This window comes from Aulostomus chinensis, chromosome 4 (genome assembly GCF_037954235.1).
Source record: "Aulostomus chinensis isolate RoL2024-O1b breed Wild chromosome 4, RoL_Achi_v1.0, whole genome shotgun sequence".
NCBI lineage: Eukaryota > Metazoa > Chordata > Actinopteri > Syngnathiformes > Aulostomidae > Aulostomus > Aulostomus chinensis.
The window spans coordinates 86,153-107,062 of NC_141323.1; positions in this window are offsets into that span (position 1 = coordinate 86,153).

Genomic DNA, 20,910 nt, shown 5'->3' on the forward strand with positions numbered 1-20,910 from the left:
ACTTCAAGTTTATGCATCTTTCTATGCATTCAGCTTGAAACTTGACTGAAAACTCACTTTGAACAAAAGTTATGGCATTTTTGTGTCACAGGTCACAAATAGCGTTTTCTCAGCGAGAGAAGGCCAAAATGAACACTTCATGCAGAACTCCTGTATTTTGATGAAAACTCACTGAAATCCACCTGTAACTTCAAGTTTATGCATCTTTCTATGCTTTCAGGTTGAAACTTGACTGAAAACTCACTTTGAACAAAGGTTATGGCATTTTTGTGTCACAGGTCACAAATAGTGTTTTCTCAGCGAGAGAAGGACAAAATGAACACTTCATGCAGAACTCCTGTATTTTGATGAGAACTCACTGAAATCCAACTGTAACTTCAAGTTTATGCATCTTTCTATGCTTTCAGGTTTAAACTTGATTGAAAACTCACTTTGAACAAAAGTTATGGCATTGTTGCATCACAGGTCACAAATAGTGTTTTCTCAGCGAGAGAAGGCCAAAATGAACACTTCATGCAGAACTCCTGTATTTTGATGAAAACTCACTGAAATCAAGCTGTAACTTCAAGTTTATGCATCTTTCTATGCTTTCAGGTTGAAACTTGACTGAAAACTCACTTTGAACAAAAGTTATGGCTGTTCTGTGTCGCAGGTCACAAATAGTTTTTTCTCAGCGAGAGAAGGCCAAAATGAACACTTCATGCATAACTCCTGTATTTTGATGAAAACTCACTGAAATCAAGCTGTAACTTCAGGTTTATGCATCTTTCTATGCTTTCAGGTTGAAACTTGAATGAAAACTCACTTTGAACAAAAGTTATGGCATCTTTGTATCACAGGTCACAAATAGTGTTTTCTCAGCGAGAGAAAGCCAAAATGAACACTTCATGCAGAACTCCTGTATTTTGATGAAAACTCACTGAAATCAGGCTGTAACTTCAAGTTTATGCATCTTTCTATGCTTTCAGGTTGAAACTTGACTGAAAACTCACTTTGAACAAAAGTTATGGCTGTTTTGTGTCAGAGGTCACAAATAGTGTTTTCTCAGCGAGAGAAGGCCAAAAAGGAACACTTCATGCAGAGTTCCTGTATTTTGATGAAAACTCACTGAAATCAAGCTGTAACTTCAAGTTTATGCATCTTTCTATGCTTTCAGGTTGAAACTTGACTGAAAACTCACTTTGAACAAAAGTTATGGCATGTTTGTATCACAGGTCACAAATAGTGTTTTCTCAGCGAGAGAAGGCCAAAATGAACACTTCATGCAGAACTCCTGTATTTTGATGAAAACTCACTGAAATCAAGCTGTAACTTCAAGTTTATGCATCTTTCTATGCTTTCAGGTTGAAACTTGACTGAAAACTCACTTTGAACAAAAGTTATGGCATTTTTGTATCACAGGTCACAAATAGTGTTTTCTCAGCGAGAGAAGGCCAAAATGAACACTTCATGCAGAACTCCTGTATTTTGATGAAAACTCACTGAAATCCACCTGTAACTTCAAGTTTATGCATCTTTCTATGCTTTCAGGTTTAACCTTAACTGAAAACTCACTTTGAACAAAAGTTATTGCATTTTTGTATCACAGGTCACAAATAGTGTTTTCTCAGCGAGAGAAGGCCAAAATGAACACTTCATGTAGAACTCCTGTATTTTGATGAAAACTCACTGAAATCAAGCTGTAACTTCAAGTTTATGCATCTTTCTATGCATTCAGGTTGAAACTTGACTGAAAACTCACTTTGAACAAAAGTTATGGCATTTTTGTGTCACAGGTCACAAATAGCGTTTTCTCAGCGAGAGAAGGCCAAAATGAACACTTCATGCAGAACTCCTGTATTTTGATGAAAACTCACTGAAATCCACCTGTAACTTAAAGTTTATGCATCTTTCTATGCTTTCAGGTTGAAACTTGACTGAAAACTCACTTTGAACAAAAGTTATGGCTGTTCTGTGTCGCAGGTCACAAATAGTTTTTTCTCAGCGAGAGAAGGCCAAAATGAACACTTCATGCAGAACTCCTGTATTTTGATGAAAACTCACTGAAATCAAGCTGTAACTTCAAGTTTATGCATCTTTCTATGCTTTCAGGTTGAAACTTGAATGAAAACTCACTTTGAACAAAAGTTATGGCTGTTTTGTGTCAGAGGTCACAAATAGCGTTTTCACAGCGAGAGAAGGCCAAAATGAAAACTTCATGCATAACTCCTGTATTTTGATGAAAACTCACTGAAATCCACCTGTAACTTCAAGTTTATGCATCTTTCTATGCTTTCAGGTTGAAACTTGACTGAAAACTCACTTTGAACAAAAGTTATGGCATTTTTGTGTCACAGGTCACAAATAGTGTTTTCTCAGCGAGAGAAGGCCAAAATGAACACTTCATGCAGAACTCCTGTATTTTGATGAAAACTCACTGAAATCAAGCTGTAACTTCAAGTTCATGCATCTTTCTATGCTTTCAGGATGAAACTTGACTGAAAACTCACTTTGAACAAAAGTTATGGCATTTTTGTATCAGAGGTCACAAATAGTGTTTTCTCAGCGAGAGAAAGCCAAAATGAACACTTCATGCAGAACTCCTGTATTTTGATGAAAACTCACTGAAATCAGGCTGTAACTTCAAGTTTATGCATCTTTCTATGCTTTCAGGTTGAAACTTGACTGAAAACTCACTTTGAACAAAAGTTATGGCTATTTTGTGTCAGAGGTCACAAATAGCGTTTTCACAGCGAGAGAAGGCCAAAATGAAAACTTCATGCATAACTCCTGTATTTTGATGAAAACTCACTGAAATCCACCTGTAACTTCAAGTTTATGCATCTTTCTATGCTTTCAGGTTGAAACTTGACTGAAAACTCACTTTGAACAAAAGTTATGGCATTTTTGTGTCACAGGTCACAAATAGTGTTTTCTCAGCGAGAGAAGGCCAAAATGAACACTTCATGCAGAACTCCTGTATTTTGATGAAAACTCACTGAAATCAAGCTGTAACTTCAAGTTTATGCATCTTTCTATGCTTTCAGGTTGAAACTTGACTGAAAACTCACTTTGAACAAAAGTTATGGCATTTTTGTATCACAGGTCACAAATAGTGTTTTCTCAGCGAGAGAAGGCCAAAATGAACACTTCATGCAGAACTCCTGTATTTTGATGAAAACTCACTGAAATCAAGCTGTAACTTCAAGTTTATGCATCTTTCTATGCTTTCAGGTTGAAACTTGACAGAAAACTCACTTTGAACAAAAGTTATGGCATTTTTGTATCACAGGTCACAAATAGTGTTTTCTCAGCGAGAGAAGGCCAAAATGAACACTTCATGCAGAACTCCTGTATTTTGATGAAAACTCACTGAAATCCACCTGTAACTTCAAGTTTATGCATCTTTCTATGCTTTCAGGTTTAAACTTGACTGAAAACTCACTTTGAACAAAAGTTATTGCATTTTTGTATCAAAGGTCACAAATAGTGTTTTCTCAGCAAGAGAAGGCCAAAATGAACACTTCAGGCAGAACTCCTGTATTTTGATGAAAACTCACTGAAATCAAGCTGTAACTTCAAGTTTATGCATCTTTCTATGCTTTCAGGTTGAAACTTGACTGAAAACTCACTTTGAACAAAAGTTATGGCATTTTTGTATCACAGGTCACAAATAGTGTTTTCTCAGCGAGAGAAGGCCAAAATGAACACTTCATGCAGAGTTCCTGTATTTTGATGAAAACTCACTGAAATCCACCTGTAACTTCAAGTTTATGCATCTTTCTATGCTTTCAGGTTGAAACTTAACTGAAAACTCACTTTGAACAAAAGTTATTGCATTTTTGTATCACAGGTCACAAATAGTGTTTTCTCAGCGAGAGAAGGCCAAAATGAAAACTTCATGCAGAACTCCTGTATTTTGATGAAAACTCACTGAAATCAAGCTGTAACTTCAAGTTTATGCATCTTTCTATGCATTCAGGTTGAAACTTGACTGAAAACTCACTTTGAACAAAAGTTATGGCATTTTTGTGTCACAGGTCACAAATAGCGCTTTCTCAGCGAGAGAAGGCCAAAATGAACACTTCATGCAGAACTCCTGTATTTTGATGAAAACTCACTGAAATCCACCTGTAACTTAAAGTTTATGCATCTTTCTATGCTTTCAGGTTGAAACTTGACTGAAAACTCACTTTGAACAAAGGTTATGGCTGTTCTGTGTCGCAGGTCACAAATAGTTTTTTCTCAGCCAGAGAAGGCCAAAATGAACACTTCATGCAGAACTCCTGTATTTTGATGAAAACTCACTGAAATCAAGATGTAACTTCAAGTTTATGCATCTTTCTATGCTTTCAGGTTGAAACTTGACTGAAAACTCACTTTGAACAAAAGTTATGGCATTTTTGTATCACAGGTCACAAATAGTGTTTTCTCAGCGAGAGAAGGCCAAAATGAGCACTTCATGCAGAACTCCTGTATTTTGATGAAAACTCACTGAAATCAAGCTGTAACTTCAAATTTATGCATCTTTCTATGCTTTCAGGTTGAAACTTGACTGAAAACTCACTTTGAACAAAAGTTATGGCATTTTTGTATCACAGGTCACAAATAGTGTTTTCTCAGCGAGAGAAGGCCAAAATGAACACTTCATGCAGAACTCCTGTATTTTGATGAAAACTCACTGAAATCCACCTGTAACTTAAAGTTTATGCATCTTTCTATGCTTTCAGGTTGAAACTTGACTGAAAACTCACTTTGAACAAAGGTTATGGCTGTTCTGTGTCGCAGGTCACAAATAGTTTTTTCTCAGCGAGAGAAGGCCAAAATGAACACTTCATGCATAACTCCTGTATTTTGATGAAAACTCACTGAAATCAAGATGTAACTTCAAGTTTATGCATCTTTCTATGCTTTCAGGTTGAAACTTGACTGAAAACTCACTTTGAACAAAAGTTATGGCATTTTTGTATCACAGGTCACAAATAGTGTTTTCTCAGCGAGAGAAGGCCAAAATGAACACTTCATGCATAACTCCTGTATTTTGATGAAAACTCACTGAAATCAGGCTGTAACTTCAAGTTTATGCATCTTTCTATGCTTTCAGGTTGAAACTTGACTGAAAACTCACTTTTAAAAAAGTTATGGCATTGTTGTATCACAAGTCACAAATAGTGTTTTCTCAGCGAGAGAAGGCCAAAATGAACACTTCATGCAGAACTCCTGTATTTTGATGAAAACTCAATGAAATCAAGCTGTAACTTCAAGTTTTTGATTCTTTCTATGCTTTCAGGTTGAAACTTGACTGAAAACTCACTTTGAACAAAAGTTATGGCATTTTTGTATATTAAGTCACAAATAGTGTTTTCTCAGCGAGAGAAGGCCAAAATGAACACTTCATGCAGAACTCCTGTATTTTGATGAAAACTCACTGAAATCAGGCTGTAACTTCAAGTTTATGCATCTTTCTATGCTTTCAGGTTGAAACTTGACTGAAAACTCACTTTTAAAAAAAGTTATGGCATTGTTGTTTCACAGGTCACAAATAGTGTTTTCTCAGGGAGAGAAGGCCAAAATGAACACTTCATGCAGAACTCCTGTATTTTGATGAAAACTCACTGAAATCAAGCTGTAACTTCAAGTTTATGCATCTTTCTATGCTTTCAGGTTGAAACTTGACTGAAAACTCACTTTGAACAAAAGTTATGGCATTTTTGTATCACAGGTCACAAATAGTGTTTTCTCAGCGAGAGAAGGCCAAAATGAACACTTCATGCAGAACTCCTGTATTTTGATGAAAACTCACTGAAATCAAGCTGTAACTTCAAGTTCATGCATCTTTCTATGCTTTCAGGATGAAACTTGACTGAAAACTCACTTTGAACAAAAGTTATGGCATTTTTGTATCACAGGTCACAAATAGTGTTTTCTCAGCGAGAGAAGGCCAAAATGAACACTTCATGCAGAACTCCTGTATTTTGATGAAAACTCACTGAAATCCACCTGTAACTTCAAGTTTATGCATCTTTCTATGCTTTCAGGTTGAAACTTGACTGAAAACTCACTTTTAAAAAAAGTTATGGCATTGTTGTTTCACAGGTCACAAATAGTTTTTTCTCAGGGAGAGAAGGCCAAAATGAACACTTCATGCAGAACTCCTGTATTTTGATGAAAACTCACTGAAATCAAGCTGTAACTTCAAGTTTATGCATCTTTCTATGCTTTCAGGTTGAAACTTGACTGAAAACTCACTTTGAACAAAAGTTATGGCATTTTTGTATCACAGGTCACAAATAGTGTTTTCTCAGCGAGAGAAGGCCAAAATGAACACTTCATGCAGAACTCCTGTATTTTGATAAAAACTCACTGAAATCAAGCTGTAACTTCAAGTTCATGCATCTTTCTATGCTTTCAGGATGAAACTTGACTGAAAACTCACTTTGAACAAAAGTTATGGCATTTTTGTATCACAGGTCACAAATAGTGTTTTCTCAGCGAGAGAAGGCCAAAATGAACACTTCATGCAGAACTCCTGTATTTTGATGAAAACTCACTGAAATCCACCTGTAACTTCAAGTTTATGCATCTTTCTATGCTTTCAGGTTGAAACTTGACTGAAAACTCACTTTGAACAAAAGTTATGGCATTTTTGTATCACAGGTCACAAATAGTGTTTTCTCAGCGAGAGAAGGCCAAAATGAACACTTCATGCAGAACTCCTGTATTTTGATGAAAACTCACTGAAATCCACCTGTAACTTCAAGTTTATGCATCTTTCTATGCTTTCAGGTTGAAACTTGACTGAAAACTCACTTTGAACAAAAGTTATGGCATTTTTGTATCACAGGTCACAAATAGTGTTTTCTCAGCGAGAGAAGGCCAAAATGAACACTTCATGCAGAGTTCCTGTATTTTGATGAAAACTCACTGAAATCCACCTGTAACTTCAAGTTTATGCATCTTTCTATGCTTTCAGGTTGAAACTTAACTGAAAACTCACTTTGAACAAAAGTTATTGCATTTTTGTATCACAGGTCACAAATAGTGTTTTCTCAGCGAGAGAAGGCCAAAATGAAAACTTCATGCAGAACTCCTGTATTTTGATGAAAACTCACTGAAATCAAGCTGTAACTTCAAGTTTATGCATCTTTCTATGCATTCAGGTTGAAACTTGACTGAAAACTCACTTTGAACAAAAGTTATGGCATTTTTGTGTCACAGGTCACAAATAGCGCTTTCTCAGCGAGAGAAGGCCAAAATGAACACTTCATGCAGAACTCCTGTATTTTGATGAAAACTCACTGAAATCCACCTGTAACTTAAAGTTTATGCATCTTTCTATGCTTTCAGGTTGAAACTTGACTGAAAACTCACTTTGAACAAAGGTTATGGCTGTTCTGTGTCGCAGGTCACAAATAGTTTTTTCTCAGCCAGAGAAGGCCAAAATGAACACTTCATGCAGAACTCCTGTATTTTGATGAAAACTCACTGAAATCAAGATGTAACTTCAAGTTTATGCATCTTTCTATGCTTTCAGGTTGAAACTTGACTGAAAACTCACTTTGAACAAAAGTTATGGCATTTTTGTATCACAGGTCACAAATAGTGTTTTCTCAGCGAGAGAAGGCCAAAATGAACACTTCATGCAGAACTCCTGTATTTTGATGAAAACTCACTGAAATCAAGCTGTAACTTCAAATTTATGCATCTTTCTATGCTTTCAGGTTGAAACTTGACTGAAAACTCACTTTGAACAAAAGTTATGGCATTTTTGTATCACAGGTCACAAATAGTGTTTTCTCAGCGAGAGAAGGCCAAAATGAACACTTCATGCAGAACTCCTGTATTTTGATGAAAACTCACTGAAATCCACCTGTAACTTAAAGTTTATGCATCTTTCTATGCTTTCAGGTTGAAACTTGACTGAAAACTCACTTTGAACAAAGGTTATGGCTGTTCTGTGTCGCAGGTCACAAATAGTTTTTTCTCAGCGAGAGAAGGCCAAAATGAACACTTCATGCATAACTCCTGTATTTTGATGAAAACTCACTGAAATCAAGATGTAACTTCAAGTTTATGCATCTTTCTATGCTTTCAGGTTGAAACTTGACTGAAAACTCACTTTGAACAAAAGTTATGGCATTTTTGTATCACAGGTCACAAATAGTGTTTTCTCAGCGAGAGAAGGCCAAAATGAACACTTCATGCATAACTCCTGTATTTTGATGAAAACTCACTGAAATCAGGCTGTAACTTCAAGTTTATGCATCTTTCTATGCTTTCAGGTTGAAACTTGACTGAAAACTCACTTTTAAAAAAGTTATGGCATTGTTGTATCACAAGTCACAAATAGTGTTTTCTCAGCGAGAGAAGGCCAAAATGAACACTTCATGCAGAACTCCTGTATTTTGATGAAAACTCAATGAAATCAAGCTGTAACTTCAAGTTTTTGATTCTTTCTATGCTTTCAGGTTGAAACTTGACTGAAAACTCACTTTGAACAAAAGTTATGGCATTTTTGTATATTAAGTCACAAATAGTGTTTTCTCAGCGAGAGAAGGCCAAAATGAACACTTCATGCAGAACTCCTGTATTTTGATGAAAACTCACTGAAATCAGGCTGTAACTTCAAGTTTATGCATCTTTCTATGCTTTCAGGTTGAAACTTGACTGAAAACTCACTTTTAAAAAAAGTTATGGCATTGTTGTTTCACAGGTCACAAATAGTGTTTTCTCAGGGAGAGAAGGCCAAAATGAACACTTCATGCAGAACTCCTGTATTTTGATGAAAACTCACTGAAATCAAGCTGTAACTTCAAGTTTATGCATCTTTCTATGCTTTCAGGTTGAAACTTGACTGAAAACTCACTTTGAACAAAAGTTATGGCATTTTTGTATCACAGGTCACAAATAGTGTTTTCTCAGCGAGAGAAGGCCAAAATGAACACTTCATGCAGAACTCCTGTATTTTGATGAAAACTCACTGAAATCAAGCTGTAACTTCAAGTTCATGCATCTTTCTATGCTTTCAGGATGAAACTTGACTGAAAACTCACTTTGAACAAAAGTTATGGCATTTTTGTATCACAGGTCACAAATAGTGTTTTCTCAGCGAGAGAAGGCCAAAATGAACACTTCATGCAGAACTCCTGTATTTTGATGAAAACTCACTGAAATCCACCTGTAACTTCAAGTTTATGCATCTTTCTATGCTTTCAGGTTGAAACTTGACTGAAAACTCACTTTTAAAAAAAGTTATGGCATTGTTGTTTCACAGGTCACAAATAGTTTTTTCTCAGGGAGAGAAGGCCAAAATGAACACTTCATGCAGAACTCCTGTATTTTGATGAAAACTCACTGAAATCAAGCTGTAACTTCAAGTTTATGCATCTTTCTATGCTTTCAGGTTGAAACTTGACTGAAAACTCACTTTGAACAAAAGTTATGGCATTTTTGTATCACAGGTCACAAATAGTGTTTTCTCAGCGAGAGAAGGCCAAAATGAACACTTCATGCAGAACTCCTGTATTTTGATGAAAACTCACTGAAATCAAGCTGTAACTTCAAGTTCATGCATCTTTCTATGCTTTCAGGATGAAACTTGACTGAAAACTCACTTTGAACAAAAGTTATGGCATTTTTGTATCACAGGTCACAAATAGTGTTTTCTCAGCGAGAGAAGGCCAAAATGAACACTTCATGCAGAACTCCTGTATTTTGATGAAAACTCACTGAAATCCACCTGTAACTTCAAGTTTATGCATCTTTCTATGCTTTCAGGTTGAAACTTGACTGAAAACTCACTTTGAACAAAAGTTATGGCATTTTTGTATCACAGGTCACAAATAGTGTTTTCTCAGCGAGAGAAGGCCAAAATGAACACTTCATGCAGAACTCCTGTATTTTGATGAAAACTCACTGAAATCAAGCTGTAAGTTCAAGTTTATGCATCTTTCTATGCTTTCAGGTTGAAACTTGACTGAAAACTCACTTTGAACAAAAGTTATGGCATTTTTGTATCACAGGTCACAAATAGTGTTTTCTCAGCGAGAGAAGGCCAAAATGAACACTTCATGCAGAACTCCTGTATTTTGATGAAAACTCACTGAAATCAAGCTGTAACTTCAGGTTTATGCATCTTTCTATGCTTTCAGGTTGAAACTTGACTGAAAACTCACTTTGAACAAAAGTTATGGCTTTTATGCTGGTCCAGAGGGTGTAGCCGCGGCCACAATCCTCTCCAAGGAACAGATGGTATGGTATCGTATGCAGGACGAAGCAGTTCCACACGTTTCCCTCGCATTACATCCTAACCATCAAGCTAAAGATCTTGGCCCGATGGTCAAAAAAGCCACAGCAGCCACCGATGGGATAACGACTCAGATACCTGCTGTCTCGTTCTCACCCACCTGCAAAACCTACTGCATTAACCTAAAAGTAACAGACACAGTTGCACTAAAACATGATCACGTTCCCAGAAACCACGGTAGGGAAAAGATGGACCACCCCTCAGTGGAAGAGATGCTAACTACCCTCCCTGAGGAATTATGGTCCCAAGGTACCACGGATGTCGGGCTCACTGATTGTCAACCTGTTACATTTTCTGTGGTAGACACCACTCCCTTATGGATCAGACAATATCCCCACAAACCAGAAGCAGAAGCAGGAATAGCTGACACAATTGCAGGTCTCATCAAATCCGGGGTATTAGAACCATCCACCTCCGCATGGAACACTCCCATTCTCCCGGTCAAAAAACAAGAGACAGGTAAATATCGCATGGCACATGATCTAAGAGCTATAAATGAAATTCTGACCACAGCCACCAATTCCTGTGCCCAACCCCTATGTGGCACTCACTAATTGGGGACCGCACCAACCATGGTTCACATGCATTGATTTGGTTAACGCTTTTTTCTGCTGACCACTAGCAGACGAATGCAGAGACATTTTCTCCTTTACCTACAGAGGACAACAGTGGCCATACACCAGGGTACCACAAGGATTTGCGCTGTCACCAGGACTATTCAATTAGGTACTAAAAGGCGAGGCAAGGCTATTTTATTTGTATAGCCCGTTTTCACAAACAGTTTGTCTCAAAGGGCTTCACATGGCATCATAACAACATCCTCTGCCCTTAGACCCTCACATCGACTGAGGAAAAACTCCATAGAAAATCTGAGAAACCTCAGGGTGAGCAACAGAGGAGGGATCCCATACCCAGGACAGACAGACGTGCAGTAGATGTTGTTACAGACAAGAAAACAGTTTACAATGCAAAATGTGGGAAACATGGAAATGTTAACAGCTGAAGAAGGAAGCTTCTGGAAGGGGAGGCAGGGAGAGCAAGCCAGCTTGATGGGGGACTGGATGGTAGACTGGTTCATGGGAGGGGAGCGCAGGCCGGTGTGACAGTAGGAAATGAGATTGGGGGTGGGGGGGCGATGCAGGCGGCGGTTGGGGCTCTGGTGGATCTGTGGAAACACAGAGACTGCGAGACACCAAGGCCAAACTACAAAGTGCAACAAGTAATGGTAATGACAGTTTCAAAAATGTGCAGGGAGGAGAGGAGGAGAGAGGGGGAGAGGAGAGGAGAGGAGAGGAGAGGAGAGGAGAGGAGAGGAGAGGAGAGGAGAGGAGGGGAGGGAAGGGAAGGGCTCCATGTAACCTGATGTGTCCCCCAGCATTCTTAAGCCTGATTTATGCTTCTGCGTCATGGCGACGCCGTACCTACGCCGTACCTACACCATCAACGCAGACCCCTACGCCATAGCCCGACGTGCACCTCCAAAAAATCCTGACAGGACGTCAACGTCAACGGACTGTGATTGGTCCGCTCACACGACGTTTCCGGTTCAGCACAACAACACCGCCATTTTTAAAGTTTCTGTGGTGAGAGCAACACGCAAAAATAAAAATGGACCAAGCCGAAGAAAGAGTTATCGAGGAGGTTCGCAAGTATGACCACCTTTACAACTTCCATTGTTGTCTCTGTCTATGACCCATGTGCTATGACCGGAAGAAAACTAAGGAATTCGACAAGAGTCCCCCAAAACCATACGAAGATAAAGCCACACCCCTCTAGTGGCTTGGCGGTGAATTACAGAGCAACGCGTTCCCTCGACGCAGAACTATAAATGCACAATGAGGACGTAGGGGCCACGGCGTAGGTACGGCGTTGGTACGGCGTAGGTACGGCGTCGCCACGACGCAGAAGCATAAATCAGGCTTAAGCCTATAGCAGCATAGCTATCAATGGTTCAGAGCTACCTGAACCAGTCCTAACTGAAGGATCTGTCATAAAGGAAAGTCTTTAGCCTAGACTTAAACGTAGTCAGAGTGTCTGCCTCTCTGACCCATGGAGAGAGCTGGTTCCATAGTAGAGGAGCCCGGAAACTAAAGGCTCTACCTCCCAGTCTGTTTTTAGAGATACTGGGAATCACTAAAAGACCTGCATTCTGGGAGCGGAGTGCTCTGGTGGGACAGTCGGGACTAATGAGCTCTTTCAAATAGGATGGGACTTAATCATTGAGAGCCTTATAAGTCAGCAGAAGGATTTTGAAGTCGATTCTAGATCCTACAGGAAGCCAGTGGAGCAAAACTAAAGTGGGAGAGATGTGTTCTCTCTTCTTAACTCCCGTCAAAACCCTCGCTGCAGCGTTCTGGACCAGCTGGAGACTCTTTGGAGAGTATTTAGGACATCCTGACAAGAGAGAGTTGCAGTAGTCCAGCCGAGAAGTGATAAATGCATGCACCAGTTTCTCAGCATCACTCTGGGAAAGGATATTCCTAATCTTAGCGATACTTCGCAGATGGAAGAAGGCGGTCCTAGTCACATGCTTTATGTGGGAGCTGAAGGAAAGGTCCTGGTCAAAAATGACCCCAAGGTTCCTTGCAGTTGTACTCGGAGTTAGGGTGATGCCATCTAGAGTAGTGATCCGATTCACGAGTGTGTCCCTGAGGTGTTTAGGTCCAAACACGATGACCTCAGTTTTATCTGAATTTAGCATTATGAAGTTAGAAGACATCCAGGATTTAATGTCTTTGAGGCAGACTTGCAGTTTAGTAAGCTGGCTTGTGTCGTCTGGCTCCATCGACAAGTGAAGTTGCGTGTTGTCCGCATAACAGTGGAAGTTGATCGAGTGCTTCCGTATTATGTAACCTAATGGGAGCATGTAAAGAGTGAAGAGAATCGGTCCTAAAACTGAACCCTGTGGTACACCATATGTAACTCTGCTATACTCCGAATGGTCATTATTAACATTAACAAACTGAAACCTGTCAGATAAGTAGGACTTAAACCATTTTAGGGCATTTCCTTTAATCCCAGTTTCATGGTCTAGTCCAGGGGTGTCAAACTGATCCAGTAAAGGGCCGTGTGGCTGCAGGTTTTCATTCCAACCAAGCAAAAGCAACACCTGATCCAACGAATGAGCTGTGTGGACACAGCTTGATTGATTTAAGTAGATTCAGGTGTTGTTTTTGCTTGGTTGGAATGAAAACCTGCAGCCACACAGCCCTTTACTGGATCAGTTTGACACCTGTGGTCTAGTCTCTGTAGCAGGATGCTGTGGTTGATGGTGTCAAATGCAGCACTGAGGTCCAAAAGGACAAGCACAGAGACAAGACCTCTGTCTGAAGCTATAAGAAGATCATTAGAGACGCTGACCAGTGCTGTTTCAGTGCTGTGGTGTTCCCTGAATCCAGACTGGAAGGCTTCAAAGAGCTCGTTGCTGTGCAGATGTTTATGTACCTGCTCCAGGACAACCTTCTCAAGGATCTTGGAGATGTAGGGGAGGTTGGATATCGGCCTATAGTTGGCTAACACATCTGGGTCAAGAGAAGGTTTTTTAAGTAAAGGGTTAATGACAGCCACCTTAAAGGCCTGTGGCACATAACCTGTGACTAAGGAAAGATTAATTTGATTTAATATAGAAGTGTTGACTAGAGGGAAGGCATCCTTAAGGAGGCTTGTTGGGATGGGATCCAGCAGACAAGTGGCTGACTTGGAGGAAGTGACTGCAGAAGTTAATTCTGACAGGTCGATGGGGGAGAAGCTGTCCAAGTGAGCACCAAGTGTGGGAGGTGCTTCTGTGGGGACTGTAGTCTGTCCTCCATTACTGGCAATCTTTGTTCTAATATTCACAATCTTTTCAGTGAAGAAAGATAGGAAGTCGTTACTGCTGAGAGTTGGGGGGATGCATGGCTCAACAGCACTATGGTTCTTGGTGAGCCTGCCCACGGTGCTGAAGAGGAACCTGGGGTTGTTCTTATTCTTTTCTATCAGGGACGAGTAGTAAGCACTTCTAGCATTACGGAGTTCTTTTTTATATATTAATAAACTCTCCTTCCAGGCTTGGCGGACTTCCTCGTGCTGGCTGGAATGTGTCTTCCTTTCCAGTTGTCTGGTCTTCTGTTTTAATGCACGCAGCACTGGGCTGTACCAGGGAACTATTCTTTTTTGGTTGATAACCTTCTTCTTCAGGGGAGCTACGGCATCAAGTGTCCCAAGGAGTGCTGCTGCAGTGCTGTCCACAAGATAGTCTACCTGCGAGGGGGTGAAATCAGCATAACTGCCCATTATATTACTACAAGATGTGGCAACAAGTTCTGCTGGAATAAGCTCCTTAAATCTAGATACAGCAGTGTCAGATAGACATCTACTGAAGCGGGACTTTTTCCCAGGTAGGATATAATTTGTTAAAGTAAATTCAAATGTAATTAAGGAGTGATCAGACAAGACAGGGTTTTGAGGAAGAACTGTGATGAGGTCAGCTTCTATTCCATAAGTGAGTACTAAATCAAGGATGTGATTAAAAGTGTGAGTGGGTTTGTTTACCCTCTGACAGAAGCCAACAGAATCAAGAAGCGACTTAAACGCAGTGGCCAGAGAATCATCATTGACGTCCACATGGATGTTAAAGTCACCCACGATAATGACTTTGTCTGAGTTCAATGCCAAGTTAGACAGAAAGTCAGGGAATTCTTCTAAGAACTCAGAATAAGGTGCAGGAGGACGGTACACCACAGCAAGTAAGAGTGGTTTCTCTGCTTTCCAGTCTGGGTGGGAAAAGCTGACAATAAGGCTCTCAAATGAGTTATATGAACTGTTAGGTTGAGGGTTAATCACCAAATTTGACTGATAAATTGCAGCTACTCCTCCTCCTCTGCCAGTGGTACGAGGTACATGGTAGTTAATGTAACCAGGAGGGGAAGATTCATTTAAACTAACATATTCATCTGGCTGCACTCAGGTTTCAGTAAGTGCTAATACACCAATCTGATAATTTGTAATTAAATCATTCACTGGGAGAGACTTGGATGCGAGAGATCGAATATTAAGCAAACCACATTTAATAGTTGTATTGGGTTGATTTGCTGGAGCAGTTGTTTTAATTTTAACAAAGTTGCTATAAATTACTCCTCCAGATTTGGGTGTAGCCTTATACAGCCTAGGGGCACACACAGTTTCTATAGGCTGGGTGGGTGACAACACGAAGGAACCAGCAGAGGGGCGCGTTAAACTGCAGCTCTGCCTGTTGGTCTGAATTCTCGGTGCTTGTCAGGGATTAGTATTGCTAATAAATTGGCCTATGTTCCTAGATAAGAGAGATGCACCATCCAAAGTAGGATGGACGCCATCTCTCCGAATCAGACCAGGCTTTCCCCAGAAGGAGCTCCAATTGTCTATGTAAGTCACGTTGTTATCTAAGCACCACCTAGACATCCAGCGATGGAAAACAAGCCCTGGATGGTTGTCCGCTTCCTCCGGACACCACTCTAATCCAGTATGTAGATGATCTTCTCATTGCAGCACCGACACCAGCAGCGTGCCTGGCCGCAACAAAGGCTGTCCTCATCCGATTGGCTGGACGTGGTTTTAAGGTCAGTAAAAACAAACTCCAAGAGGTCAGGACGCAAGTTACCTTTTTGGGCAGAGTACTCTCGCAAAAAGGAGCTGGCATGTCGCCTGCACATAGATCTACCATTCTGCATCACCCAAAGCCCATGACTGTAAAGGAAATGTTGTCGTTTCTCGGTCTGACTGGGTACAGTCGCAATTACATTCCTGAATATACGGGCATGACACAGGCTCTCCGTAACTTGATTAAAGAGCATGGCATGCGGAACCGGACCACTGCATGAGTGTGAACACGAAGCACAAAAGGATGAAAAGGTACGACCAGATCTTAAAGCTCAACCATTAACAGATGCTGAAGAAATGTTCACAGGCGGATGTTGCTACAAAGATGAAAAAGGTGGACTGAAAGCAGAATACGCGGTGGTGAAGAAGGAAGGACCCAACTGGGTGACAATAGAGGTCCGGCAACTAGAAGGACAGCAATCCGCACAAAAAGCAGAGGTAATGGCTCTCATTGCAGCTCTCAAACTAGGAGAAGGAAAACAAATAAACATCTATATGGACTCTGCCTATGCCGCCGTAGCAGCACATGTGGAACTGGGACAATGGATCAGAGCAGGATACCTCACCGCAGACCCATTAAACACGAGCAGGAAATGAGAGAATTAGCAGAAGCTCTGCAACTTCCCCAGGAGGTGGCTATCATAAAGTGCAAAGGTCATGACAATGCCATTACAGAAGTAGCAACAGGGAACCGAGAAGCAGATGCGGCAGCAAAAAGAGCAACAGGTTATCTGCCCCACCTACAAATGGTGAGTATGGAAGAAGAACTACAAATGTCTCCACAGGTCACGCTGATTGACATCAGCCGATGTCAAAAGGGGGCCTCACCACAGGAAAAGACAACATGGAAACAGAGAGGAGGACTTGAAACTGAGGGGCTCTGGCGAGGGCCTGATGGACGGCTAATACTGCCCCCTGGAATCAGAGAGCGGGCACAGGAAGAAGCACACGGAATCGGTCATGTGGGAGCGGCTCAGATGAGTCAAAATCTGAGAGAATGGTGGCATCCGTTTTTATCAGACATAATAAAGAATTGGGTAAAAAGCTGTTCCATATGTTCCCTGTACAACTCTAAGCCAACCATTAAACCCAAGACAGGTATGTTTCCACTGGAGACCAGGCCAGGCAGGGAGATTGTGATAGACTACATGGACATGGGGACGACGGTCAGAGGGTACAGGTATGTGTGGATGTGTTTTCAGGATGGCCAGAGGCGTGGCCAACAAAGAAGGAGGATAGCAAGTCAGTGGTGAAGTTTTTGATTAATCAATACATTCCTCGGCATGGGTTCCCACAGAAAATTAGATCAGATTATGGGACACATTTCAAAAACCAACATCTACAACAGGTGGAGGCAATGTTGGGGTTGAAGCACTCGTTTGGCTCTGTGTATCACCCTCAATCACAAGGTAAGGTGGAAAGAATGAACCAAACCATCAAACAAAGATTGGCTAAAATCTGTGCACCGACAAAATTAAATTGGTGCTCTACTTGGCTCTAATGACAGTTCGATGCTCTGTTAATCAGGGAACAGGTTTCACCCCATTTGAACCCTCCACAGGAAGGCACTTCCCAGGACCAGGAGCAGGCCTGCCACCAGTGGAGCTGGAATTCGAAAGAGGGCACACAGCATATTTTACTGAACTCCAAGCTCTCATTTCAGATTTCTCCGAACAGGTCCGGGACAAAAGACAGGCGAAGGTCGAGGGCATCCTCCCCACTGCTGACTGGGTCCTGCTGAAGGTCATCAAGCGGAAGTGGTCTGAACCCAGGTGGACTGGTCCATTCCAGGTGACTGAGAGGACGTCCCACGCGGTGCGGCTCAGAGGGAAAGGAGACTCTTGGTACCATTGGAGCCAGTGCACAGCAGCAGAGGAACCAGGCAGATCAGTCCAGTAGATCCACGCAGACCTTCAAAGACGGTGCACTGACCCGGCTGAGTCAGAATCAAACCCTGACCTCAACAAAGGGGCAAAATAATCCCTGGTCAGTGGCAAGGTCACAGGGCAGTCAACCCCTGTGACTGAAGAAAGAAGATACCACCCAGAACGGCTGACAACATGAAGGATGGACAATTGATTCTGCTCATCATCCTCTGTCTTGTCGTATGTTTTACTTTTCTTGCCGCTATGCTCAATTTAGCCCTCACAGGCAGCACTGTGTTTTAACTGCTTCAAGCTGAATCAAGTGTATTAAAAGTTTCTTTGCATTCCTCCACTAATTGATGCGCCAGAAGATCCTGAGGAGGAAACTTGATTTTCAACGATACTAATTAGAGTAATCTCCAAAAGGAGATCAAAAGGGGGAATTGTGAGAAAATGAGCTTTTGATCATGTTCTGTTAATATGGCACCACCATATCAGGAGTTGATTGTGTATAAGTACATGATGTGATTGTTTATGTTAAGTTGTGCAAGCTGCTAGTTGCACCCGAACTGTCAAGGCTGACTGACAAAAACAACAGGACAAGACGACCTGACCGTGCAGGAGGCTGGAGTACTTATCAAGAAGTGTGATATGCATGAGTGTAAAATTACGTATGCAAAAATGGTGTGGCTTCAAGCATATATTCACTGTCTGTTAATATCTTATTCAGACTCTCTGCTGCACTCTCAAGGTGCATGTAGTGGGGTCTCCGGATGTGTCTCTGTGTCTGCTTTGTGGTGTGAAATAAAGTGTTGATTTGTCTAAAGCAGACGACTCCAGTTGACCTCTTCTCATCAACGGACCTGGTGAAGTCGGCGTACTTCAACAGACTCTATATTGTGGGACACAGTGTGAGTATGTGATCCGACATGTCCGACGACCGTCCGTTTTTGTTTGAAAAAAACAAACAAAACACCAGGCGGACTCGAAGCGGACATCCACTGCTCAAAGCACAAGTTTTTTGACCGGATTCCGCATACACTCAGCTGGAAGTCTAAAAGCTTTACTGGAGGAGGCAAACTCCTTCCACCTGTCCTGAGTGTAGCGGTTTCTGCACTGGGCAGTGGGTGGACACAGAACAGGGCGGAAATGTGGGTGGTGTTTTTACTTGTTGAGGCTGTTTGTAGCACTATCTTGTCATGGTAACGTGATCATGCCCTGTTCCTTCTTTCAGGACATTGATGATGAGGGAGGTTCGTACAATGATGTGCCAGTGGGGATCCTCTGCCGTGAACAGGAAAACATCACTCACACCACAATGATCGAGTACGAGTTTGTGAGAAAGATTTTTCATGCCACCACTGAGGAATCACTACAGCCTATTAGGCCATGGCTTTGTTTATGTCTTTTGTTGTTGAAAAAAGATATGGTCAATTAAAAATATTGGATCAATGTAATGTTGCAGTATGTATGTATTCTATATTGATGGAAAGACATATTTAGAGTTTCAGGAACTAAAAAGGTTTCTTTTGTTTGTAAAAAAAAATTATGTCCAATAAAAAATTGGATAAATGTAATGTTGCAGTCCCTGTATTTTATACAAATAAACACATAAATCACAAAAGAATCTTCTGCCTGTGTGTTTTTCTTTTTATTAAAACAGCTTAAAGGCTGAAAGGTCATCATTGGCATCAGTGTGTATCCTTTTGTTCTAGCTCAATGGGTGGTCGCCATTGGGTGACCAGTAACGGAGGTGGAGGGGTGAGGGGAGCACTTACCTCCAGTAATTAAAAACTAATTTGTGCCACAGATATTAACATTGTGTTGCGGGATACTACAAAGACTTTGCTCAACAGGTTTTGGATAAAGTATAAATCCAGAGATCTTGATGCTCCGTGCTCTTCCACACAGTGTGACATCTATTTTAATTATTAGAGAGCTGCTTGACAGCAGGTCTATTCTATAGAAACTAACAAACTGCTAGTGGTTTGTGAACTTCACTGCATTTGTTCATTTGAAGTGATGAACTCCCAGCACATTTCAGAGCTGGGTGAACCTGGAGTCATGCTCACGTTGATGTTCACTCCTTCAGGCATGTGTAGCGCTGAGCTGGCCGCGTTCACAGTAGGATGGGCTGTAAGGTCATCATTAGCATCAGAGTGTATCCTTTTGTTCTAGCTCAATAGGTGGTGGCCAGGCCAAACAGGTTGCCAGCCCCCACATTGTTCCAGTGTACAGATGAACTCCTGGCACATTTCAGAGCTGGAGTCATGCTCACGTTGATGTTCATTAGCATCAGAATGTATCCTTTTGTTCTAGCTCAATGGGTGGTGGCCAGGCCAAACAGGTTCCCAGCCCCCACATGGCCACTGAAAGAGGCCAATACAGAGAACCAATACTAATATGACTCTCTACTGGCCGTCTCATGGTCTATTTTTGCAGAGAGCCGCGCGCCTGTTGTGTAAATCACTTGCAAGCCTTGGAAGCTCCAGATGACGTGTTGCAGCAGACATGCAGAACCGGCGCAACTCTCCCACTGCTCATGCTGGCATGAGCATGAGACGGGAAATAGACAATAAAACCAGTATCATATGAGTGTTTTAATGTAATTTAACGTGTTATAATGTCTGTATCTGCACATGTGCCACTGATCAGAAAATACACAAGATGAGAGGGACAGGAGTTCTCCAGCATCTCTGCTGCAGCTCCGTCTCTGTTCCAGCACATGTTAAGTAAAATTACGTCATTATTTTTGTTGATAATTGAAAAGCAAATTTCATGTAAACAAACTTATAAAAAGATGAGAACTAAATATTTTTGACTGTTTCTGTAGATTGAGGTATGCTTATTATCATAAAGAAAGTGATTATATATGACTTTTACATTAGTTTGTTCTCTTAAAATTGCATTTTTTATTGAGTTGCAATTTTTGCAAATTAACACAACTTTACTGCAAAAACTCACATACAGTAAAGCCTCACAAATTATAGCGCAATTTTTGGGAGAAGCCGCTGCAAAATCAAGCTTTGTTGATCGCACAATCACAAAAAAACTCTGAAATCCTGGAGGGACTGGTATACGTGTATGTACGCATACAGTATATTGTAAGAGAAAAAATCAGGTATTATCTATTTGCAAATCGAA